Raw genomic sequence first — 11,502 nt, forward strand, 5'->3', positions numbered from 1 at the left:
ACTTATTTATCTTGCTTACTTCTGCTTTCATTGTTCTGACGTTTATGCTGCACATTTATTTTTAAACTGCCGAATCTGAGTTCGGTAATTGATTTATCTCCCCTGTTAAATCAGAAGCTATGGATAGCAGAGAGGCTGGCTAAAAGGGGCTTTAAATTATTTATTTACAATTGCTCAGCCTACCCATTGCAGCTGTTTCCTCAGGAGCCGAAAGTTCGCCTCAAAATAAGAATTTTTGTTCATGTTACATGTGAACCACTTCTCGGTAGACATAAAATAAGAGGGTTGTGTCCACCAGAGTGTGGAGTGTATGTACGTTTTGTTTTATTTAACTCTAGAGAACAATGTGCACCATTTATCTGCCTCGAGTGGGTTTGTACATTCGCAAGTGTAATCCTTTTACACTTAGTTTTGGGACTGATGATAAAGTAATTTGTAATTTTGCAAATCTTTATGAGCTGCTAATTTAGAATTTAAACTGTAAACTAAATTACAATAACGAACTGCTCATTCACTAAATTTAATCTTCTTCTCGCCTACAGAAGTTGCCTGTCTAGATATTATAGACTTATCTAAATGTTCTTCACTTGAACGATGTGCTCAGACTTTTGTTGTTGTTGTTTTTATGCATTTGTTTTTTTTAATTTATTTTACCTGCCGATGCCATGTCTTTGTTGCTCTAAGGTGAAAGCCAAATTGCACAAATTAGAAACATTGAATATAATTGACAAGTTCATTTATTTCAGTGGTTAAATTTAGAAAATATAACTAATGTTTATGGGGAATTATTACCCAGGAATATATTAAACATGTTTACTTCAATTAATTTTCATTCAGGAATATTAAAAAACAGCTGTAAAAACATTTTTAAATACAGGAATGTCAGCCCACTGAAAATTATAATAATGTACTTTTATGGTATACACACTCAATACTTGCTGCTCCTTTTGCATGAAGTCCTGCATCAGCGCAGCAGGACATGAAGGTGATCAGTCTGTGGCTTTGTTGATGAGCTAAGGAAGCCCATTTTGCTGTGGGTTATCTTCACTGCTGGGTCTGGTGTTTCATCTTCCACTTGTCAATGCCTTATTGATTTCCTAAAGGGTTTAGTTCAGGCGAGTTGCTGGTCATTTCAAAAATAGTTATTCTTTAAACCAAGTACTTTTGTCAGTATGGAGAGGTGCCAAAGATTGCTGGAAAATGAAATTAGCAAATCCATAAAGATTGATGGCAAAGGAAAGCATGAAGTGTCCTTCAAGTTCTTAACTGATAGCTGTGTGGATCTTAGACATTATCAACACTGGACCCCAAACAAATTGGACTCTGTGTCCCCTCGCTTTTCCTCCAGACTCTCAGATCTTGACTTCCAAATTAAATGCAAAATGTATTTTTTGTCTAAAACGTTAGGCCACTGAACAACTGTCAGTTGCTTTTCACCTCAGTTCAGGTGAGAGGATTCTGTGTTTTAGCATGAGGAATGCAAAATTTGGAGCCTATCTCTTGGATAAGTTTGTGTGACTCTTGAAGAACTTACTCCAGCTGCAGTCCAAACCTTGTAAATCTGCCCCAAACTCTTGAATGGATTTTGCTTCCCAATTTTCTAAGAGTTGTATAGTTTTCTCTTTTGGATATCCATATTTTCACCAAACTTTTTCCTTCCACCCAACTTTACATTAATATTTACTCAGTAAAATGTCAGCTCAATACCACTAACATTTCTCTACTAAAAATCATTATTTATTATTTCTTTGGTTGTTCATAATGTCAGTGTTTTCATTAACTGTAAACTATAATAATCAGAACTACTCAGTTGAAGTACATCACTCAGTGTGTAATGCATAATCTACATAACAGCATGTTTAATTATTTTTTTTTTTCAATTTACTGAAATGAATCACATTTTCAAAGATTTTTTTTTTTTTTTTTTCTAAAATGCACCTGTAGTGCTGGTGCTCTTTGCATGTTTCTGTATCTATAGAACTGATTGCATGTGAAGAGTGTTCTTGTTTTCATACACACTCAACCCTGAACCTATCAACACCACTCATAACACTCACGTACAGCCAACAGACACACACACTTTCTCTCTCCTCATTACACTCCCTTTCTCTACTTTGATGATATGCAAATATCCCTCCCACCTTCCTTCCTCCCACCCCACCCTTCCTCTCTCTCACAAGCCTCTACACACACACACACACACACACACTTGCATATACACATTTCACATGCAGGCTAATGCGCTGTGGCAGCGTCCACAGACAGGCGGGGAGGATCAATTTTTCACCCAGTGTGCTACCGATATTTATAAGATAAGGCGACAGAAGATATAGAGGGGGAGACGGGATAGAAGGATGGAGGGAGAAAAGAATGGAACAGCACAGAAGGGGGATGAGAAAAATATTAATAAGTGAGTGAAATGAAGGACAGGGCCCGAGGAGGAGAGAAGCAAGTGTGTCCAAGAAGAAGGGTGAGTGGGATGAAGAGGAAGAAGAGAAGAGAAGAAGAGCAGGGGGAGTAGTTACTAGGGAGGGTGAGCCACGGGTGAGAAAGTAGCGAGGGTGGGGATAGTAGCGAGGGTGGGGATATCTCGTGGGTGTGTGGGAGGGTGGAGGCAGGATGAGTAAGTGGGTTAGGGGTTAGTTGGAAGGGGGATGGGTGTATTGAGGGCTCTGGGGGATGGTATTGGGAATGGAAAAGATGGTAAGGGAAAACGAGGGATGGTGTGGAAGAGAGGAGGGTGGGGGTTATTTAGCTGACATGCTCTCTTATTGGCCTGTTCAAATGCTGGGGGAGGGGCAGCCACAAACCATACTCTCACCAGCTGTAGGGAAGAGCAGGGAAACAAAGAGAGGGAGAGAGGAAGGAGGGGTGACGGGTTATGTGCTTCAATGTTGATATTCTGCTCTAATTAGATTTCTGTCTGAGTGGCGGAATGAATGGCAGGGATCTTACTGGGGAAAAAAAGATACATTACAATAGGAGGTAGGCTTTATTACAGTCGCACAAGTTTGCGTTTTGTTTGCGAGAAGTAATTGATCCTTAATTGGGATTATTTGTTTAGCAGCATGTCTTGTATCAACACATGCCTAGACGTACATTTCTTTCAAAACAGATTCTTCCTCCAGTTAAAAGTTCTCGGAGAAGTTCAGAAAGCCACACTTTAAATTCAATGTTGCTTCAATGTAATGTAAGAGGTTATCAAAGGTGACAATAGCAATATTTTTAAAATGATCCATGTCAGAGGATTGTGGAGAGGCTTTGTTAAAAACGTGTTATCTTAACGTAATATCTTACCTGCAGTAGCTGACTCCCTCAACTTCCTTGAAATTGTCTGGACTAGTTTGAGGAGGCTGCAGGTCAGTGTGTACCCCATCTGGGCTTTTCCTTCTCCCATTCGTACCCATTGCAAGTTAAGTTACACTGAATTCCCTGGATTATAGTAAAATAAATCCTCAAACTTCATGTATTATTTGAAATAATTGGATACTATCTTCTGTAAACATTTTTTTGCCACTATTTCCATTAACTGTCTGCCACTTTAGAAACATGACTCCTGATAAAACTAGATTAATTCTGAGCATCCGGCAGCAAATTCATTGCAACACAGAGCAGAAAATTAAATTGATTCAAATTTTCCCCTGGCAGGTGCCACTAGATGCATCATCAGTACAAAATGTACGGGGGTTTTATTTAGACAAAAAACAAACAATGTTGGGTATGAAACGACCAGCACTACCAAGGTATGAAGAATTGGCCGAAGCATTACGAATTTTTGCCATGTTGAAACATCTCCAACTTCCAAAAATTTTAAGCAGTTTCTGTGAATGCCATTTCATGAATTTAAGGTGGGAGGTAGCGGTAGTGATCTCGCTGTGGGAAACACATTGAAAATAAAGCATGTAAAGCATTCCCAGGCAGAGAAACTGAATTACATACAAGTAAAGCAGTGTAAAATAAATGCTGTAGCAGTTTGAATGAATATTATTTCTGATCTTTAAACTGCCTTATTTTATTCTAGTTAGGCTACTTTGAACAGAAACACGTCACATTTTTTGTTCCTCCTATGTGTCCATGTAAATATGTTGCATTTACTTTACCTCAGAATTCAGAACCCAAATCTAAGAATATTGTCACACAATAGTAAAGAGTGTTGGATCAAAGTTGTGATTTTTCTTATCTATTGGTGCCACTAACTTGGATTAGCAGTAGAAGCCTATAATAATAATGCATTTCTTTCCTTTCTATGTGTTTAAACACTAAATGAACATCAGGAAAACAGAGATTGTGGAGACCATGCAAATTGTCAAAGTGCAAATTAATTGTTTGTACCTACAACCTTAAAATTTCTCTTGTCATGTAGGACACTGAAATGCTGCTGAGCAAAGTCAAACTTTCCTAGTTAGGATTCTGCCAGCGCGTGGAGTTCCCGTTGACCTTCCCACCAAAAACTCAGGAAATCCAATATTTAAATACAAAGAGAATGCAGCAACGATGAGTCAATAACCACCTACTGCAAACCTCACGACGGTTAAAAGTTCGGAAAATAGCATTAGCATATAAACCATGATATATTTGAGATTACAGTTGTTTTTAAGATTATACAAGTCCACTTTGGTCTTGTCCTCTGTCTGACTAGACATTAGCTTCAGCCTCTGGGTCCAGCTAATAAGGAATCATGCAAAATAAAGACAGCTAAAGAGTTGCCTCGTGAGGGTAAGATATTAACGTCTTACCTACTTTTTAAAAGAACCTCACCTCAAAAATCTCGAGCCACCCAATTGATCTATTTGTAGGGAGAACTAGATCAATTTTTGTCTTTAAGCCTTCACACAATTGACATTTGAACACTAAATCGAGAGAAAAGCTTTTACAAAATGTAAACTGAAATATAATTCCAGCACACAGAGGAAGGCAGACTGAGTGCCATGTGTTTGTGGAGCCCAGCTGAACTCCGCCTGCTAAACCAGTCGCTGGCTGTGACAGACTGTCAGGCAGGGGAATACAGAGGGTGTGTGTGTGTGTGTGTGTGGTGGGGGGGGGAATGTGCGTGTGTGTGTGTGTTTAAATAACAAAAAAAAGCATGAGAAAATCAGCCATAGAGTCAGGCTGACCAATCCAAGGAAACACAATTACACTTGAGACAAAAAAAGACACATGCAAAAGTCTGTGAAGGGAAGAATCACAGGTTTGATAGTGAGGAGAGTACATAAACATGAGGAATAAAACGAGAGAGAGAGCAAAGAGAGGAGGAGGCCAAGGTTTCTGTGGCTTAGCCAGACTGGAGCAGTGGGACTTGGCTGCTTGTGGACCCTTGGCTTCTGTATTAAAGCAAGGAAAGGAGGGAGTGGGGTTGGGGGTGGGGGGAGAAAATCACAGTTAAAAAATGAAAAGGGCAACAAGCTATGCCAAGAATGCACAAGCAAAAAGTAACACATTGGGTTTTTTCCTTCTGCCTGCCTTTCTGTTTCCCCAAGCAGATCTAAACAATAGGTGGGAGCAACCTTGAGAACCAAGCATTATAAAGTCAGAACCCCGCTGAGTGAGTCGGGTTGAATCTTGTATAATGAGCATAACATCCCCTAATAAATGATATAAGGCTCCTTTGTTCTATCTCATTAGAAGCTTGAAAGTAGATAAAAGGCTTTTTTTCATCTGAAATGAAATATGACACATTCAAGCATAATTTCAGGCACACTTATGTCTTGGCAATACTTACAAATTATTATTATTATTATTATTATTATTATTATTATTATTATTATTATTATTAATAATAATAATTATATATAATAATAATTAATAATAATAATCTATAATAATTAATAATAATAATAATAATAATTTGGGTTGCTTCCATATTCTCCAAATAACAACAATTAGATGTGGAGTTGTAAGACTTGCTGCATTCAGCATATAGTAAACATTTTCACCTACTGACTCTTTTTGAATTATTGTCAAGAGGTAGGAGCTAAATTCATAAAGAGGGCATAATTGATATTATATATATATATTAAGATTATTTGATATCGATGCAAGAAGAGAAATATAAATGTTTAGACATTGCATGTTTTAATACTTATAGGTTTAGAACCCTGTCATTTGGTGAACTGCGTATTGTCATTAACAGTGCCTCACGAAAGCTTCAAATGTCCGTAAAATACAAGAAGGCAGATGATGGAACATTTCCGAGATTTTTCATCCTGAACCAAACCAACTTGTTGTTGCTGGCATGACAAAAATGTAGAAACATTCTCAGCTTGTCATCTTCTCTGCTTAAGCTGTGGTCACGCTGGTTCTTATCTTGCCTCATATGCTGGGGTACCTAAAACCACGTCTTATGTGGCTGCAACCAAAATGACGAGTCGAAGAAGTACAACTTCTAATTTGCAAAGTTACGTGTATAAATACATGCAAAATATTTTAGGTTTAAGATCAAACAAAACATCAGACTTTCACAATACAGAAGGAGGTGCAGTTTCTAAAGAACATTTGGGTCAACAGAGTCCATGCAGAATTATCAGTAACGTTGCCGCTTTTGCGTCCACATGACAGATTGAGGTGATTTATAATGATGAACATACTATGCAGGAGTTGTTTCTATTCTTGTAAAAATAAAAACAATTGGAGCAATTGATTAAGATATTATTTTGTGACAACAGTGGCATTTCTGAGTTTATAATAGAGATAGCCTGAAAAAAAGAAGATGTAATTCTATTGATTCATCTTCCAAATTTGACCTGTAGTGCTGTTTGCATTATAACTTTAATAGTTTTGTTTGTAACAATTGTGATAGAAAATGTCCTTTCTATATTACATAGATTCAGTCATATTTGGACAAAAGGCCTTCCACCCCTAAAAACAGACTGAACTGAGATTAAACACTTTATAGATTTTATCCAAAACCAACTTAAATATGACCTCATCCCTAATCCTTCACTTAAACTTTACATCTGACCAAATCAGGACACAAAAAGTGAAAAACAGAGGCATATTGTCACACACCAACAAACAAAAACATTCATCCAAAGGCTTTTGTCCAGACCTTCCAAAACAACATAACATCCCATAACGCAATCAGACTGACTCAGCCACTCATGACTGCTAATCGTCTAATAATGGCTGCCATGCTGTAATCATATCACTCCACAGAAGCATGAGAGGACTTAGGGGCTTTCCCAGATTAATACAGGAAAAACAAGGAATTATTTCCCTGACTTTTATTCATGGATACCTTCAGTAGAGGATTATGGCCTTTGGACCATCTGACTGCAGGAAGACTAGCACAGCAGGGGTAGATTTGTGGGGGGAAAAAATGAAAAAAACATCCCAAATATGGGTCACCACATCATAACATACAGAATTCAAGAAAGATTCATTTGACTGTGGCAAGTTGTCATCAAAAAGGCAAACTGAGAAGAGCTATGCCCTGTGGTAAGGAGGCAATATAAAGTAGTACGGTAATAAAATTTCTCTTTTTAAAAACATTTCCCATATCAAAGAGGGCAGTAAATGCAACATAGAAAAAGTTTAACTTGAAAAAAAAAATGAACATGATATAAAAGTTTTGAAAAGTAAATCTTCACGTGGTCGTCACAAGCTGATGAAGATAACATCTTCATCAGCTTGATTTTCTCCACCACATGTCTCGTACTGTGAGCGCAACAGCGAGCGTGTTGCTGAGACGAAACCCTAAAGCAGTGTCATATTCTGGGCTCGGAGGTGTAAGGAGGATGCCAAGAGTTGAAACAGGATGACTCGTGACTGTGTGAGTGCAAGGTGGAAAAAAGACACCTTTCGAGGCCTTTTTTCTGCTTTGTGTGTGTGTGTGTGTGTGTGTGTGTGTGTGTGTGTGTGGCTGGTGAACATTCATGTGCATGCACATGTGATACATTCAAAGTGTGTGTGGGAAGAAGGAATCCTTCCAGCCGTTTTCTTTCTTGAACCTCTTCCTGTGTTCCAACCCCTCAACTCCTCCCAGCCCACATGCAGTTCTCAGAGCCACACCAGAGGACACAGAGGAGAGAGAGCGGCTTCAGTTTCTCCGTCTCTCTCTCTCTCTGTCTGTCCTCCTCCTTTCCACCAGTCGCCTGTAAATCCCTCCAGTTCCTGCCGACACCTTTTTCCCATGTCTCTCCATCCAGTTGGTGTTGGTGTTTCTCATATGACTTGGCAGAAGTGAACCATGCGTGTAAGTGAGCGCCAGTGCGGGAGTGTCTGTTAAGAGTTTTGGCAGTTTTCTCAACACGGCCTCAGCTAAAGATCCACTGGGAAATGTGGTTTTAACGCCCCCTCTCTTCTCTCCTCCTGTTTCCGTACCCTCTCTCTCTCTCACTCTCTTTTTTCACAATTGCATGAGTCCCCTTTTCAGTGCTTTGCTCCCTCTTTTGTTTTTTTATTCTTGATTTTCTCATTATTCCCTTAATTGTGTTTCAATTTTATTTGAAAGCAACCAGTGGAAACCTTCTCTCTCAAACGGGACCAGTCGCATATTATTTTGTGTGCATATTCAGTGGCTGCTCTTTATTTAAATCCCAACATCATAATTTGCATCAAAAATCATTGTGAGTTGTGCATGCATATCAGCCGCCTGCGATTCAGGATGTAGCTCTCCAAGTGCTGCCTGTCCACACACAATGAATGCTGATGGAGAGACATGATAGGTTATCCTTTAGGGAAGCCTGGTCAGATGAAATAACTGCTTGGTATTCTATTCCTCTGCAAAGCATGGCACACAAGAGAAGGATGTTGGCAAATATGCAAATGAAGACATCCTGTATATATCAAATGGCCCTATAAAGTTCGGTGAGAGCCACATGAATTTTTGGAAGAAAACCTGGGGGGCACAAAATCTAGGACATGTGTTTTTAATGAGTACAAAATAATAGCAATGTATTTTAAAAGGTGGATAAAGTACAAAAAAAATCTTATTGCAGGTTTTATTTCTGGAAAAACTGAAAGTTATATTTGAAATCATATAAATCATGGAAAAAAAATGCTGGTTTGTTCTCAAGCTACGGAGAGCGAGCGGATAAAATATTTGACTATTCAGAGAAATAGGATGTCTGTGTTTTCTTTTACAAACTTAGTAAAAGCTGAACATACTTGAAAATTTAGCTTTCCTGTGAATCGCTGTACTATTAATTATTGTGTAACCCTGACTCAGCTTTCCATCTAAGTGAAATGACTGACTCCCCAGAGCGGCAAGGCCTTGAGGCACTAAAAGCACTGGAGAAAAAAAGAAAAGGTAAGTTCTTTGCTTGTACCCCAAATGAGTTTTCTAAGTTTTATTTGCATGTCTGATAACTGGGGAATCACTTTAAATTGTGTGCAGTGTAGCTCGGAGCGACTGGACTATACTTTCCACAGTATCGCTACATTTATTATATTTATCTCTGAAACATGATGGTTAATGTCATTCTGAATGTTTTCTGTAGAATAAAGGGCTGGAGATTAGGCCACCTGGTGCATAACACAATTCTTGTTAGCCTGGAACTGAGATGTTACTGATTTATTTGGAGTGATCGTCATGTTCAAACATTTTCACAATATCCACACTAGAAACCTGTAAATGACAACAACCAAACAATATTGTTTATGTTATTATTATTATTATTATTATTGTTGTAATTTGATTATGGTTTGCATCCTCATTTTCTTCCCTGTTGCACAGTTTATAGCTGTCATGCTGCGTGTCAACATTCCTATCTAAAGAGTTGCAACCAGAAGATCTCTAATTTGAGATTCCACTTTTGGCCTCTGTTCTGCTCTGTAATTGTTAGGGCTATCAGCTGAAATTCATGGTTAGACCAGAAATGATATGTATTCAGTATAGGATGTCACAAAATAAATGGAAGGTTTAAAGAAAAATACAAGGTTAGAAAATGCACATTTTAATACTCTCGTGGGTTTAGAGTGTTGTCATTTGATGTGAACATTGCCCACAGAAATAGCCCACATAAAGGCTAAGATTACTCTTAGAAAACCGTTAATGACTGTAAAATACAGCATGCCAAATTCTGCAAAATTCCAAACCACAGCACCCCAGCACCACTGAAATGACAAAACTTCAGAAAATTCTCAGCATGTCATCTTCCTGGTATATAGTTTATACACCATTTAAAGAAATAAAAATTGTTCAAATGTACATCAAGCTATTCAAGTTTTAAACTTATTGCTGGCAAACTTACAGATATTTCAGACCTTCATCTTCGGAGACCAGCTTCTAGTCGATGAGTTGGAAGCCCTTCTTCTCATCATTTTAATCTTTAGCTACCTTTAAGGGTTTTTTTCCTCCAATTTGATTCAAGTCAGTTAATATAACTTCCAGCCAGTAGAAGCTTGCAAGTAAAATTAAAACATTAACCTTACATCACACATTTTTAATAACAAGACTCTTGTTTCTTGTCTACTGTCTTGAGATGCCAAACGTGTGTAATGCAGCCAGTCATGTTTTATCTTTATTTTTCAGGCCATTCGTTCACAATACCGTTTCCACATCTATGGATTTGCACTTTAAAAAAAAGATATGTTCATGCAGAATTCTATAATGATAAATCATAGACACTTTAAAAGGGAAGTCAAGTCAGCGCTGTTGTAGCTGCTGGTGGGTTTAACTGGAGATGGACCCCAAATAGATTCCTGCTTAGAGCCTCATTCACCCTTGGGCTGGCCCTGCTTGGCAGCTGATTTTTGGGGGGTGATTACTTTAGTGAAAGTGATGTCACTTTCACTAAAGTAAAGCACCTGAATGTCTCTTCCTCCATAGTATTGTCTATGTTTTCATGCAACCAGCCAGAAGCATATTTACCAGTCTTCCTCACTGACTTCCCCGATCCTGTTCCACTCTGTTTTTTGTTTTTTTTCAGAAGTTCATGACAGTTCTCTCCCAGCTGAGCTGTTTCTGACTACTGTTACCTCACCCTCCCTCTCCAGGTCTGCCTCCATCACCTGTCTCGAGGGGATAACCGCCGCCCCCGTCCGCCCCCATCTGTCCCTGCAACCAACCCGGCCTCTCCGTGCCTCACCCTCTTTTTGTGACGTCATTGAGGAGAAGTGCAGCCTTTGTGTGTGGTTTGTGTATGTGTGAGTCATTACACAGCCGGTGTGCTTGTGTGTGTTTGAGTATGTGACATACAGAGAGAGAGAGAAAGAGAGAAAACGAGAGAGAGAGAGGGGACCGACAGGAAAAGAAAGGGAGAAGTATTAGGTTTCCCATTTTGATTCAAAAGCTCAATTCGTTGTTTGGAATCTAGAAAAAAGGGAGAAAGGAGCAGGAAAGAGGAGAAGATAGGTGGGAATCTGAGCTGCTGACAGCTGGTTTTTGTTCCTCCTTTCTTCACCCCTCTTTCATTCCCTCTTTACATCATCGCTGTGTATTGTAAGAAGCCATTGAGTAAAATATCAGCTTTTTAGACCCTTTGATGTCTTTCAGAATGAGTGCAGGATGTGATCAGAGACACCACCTGACTCTTTTTTTTTTTTTTCCACATGCACCAGTTT

Source organism: Xiphophorus couchianus, chromosome 5, assembly GCF_001444195.1.
Source record: "Xiphophorus couchianus chromosome 5, X_couchianus-1.0, whole genome shotgun sequence".
Taxonomy (NCBI): Eukaryota; Metazoa; Chordata; class Actinopteri; order Cyprinodontiformes; family Poeciliidae; genus Xiphophorus; species Xiphophorus couchianus.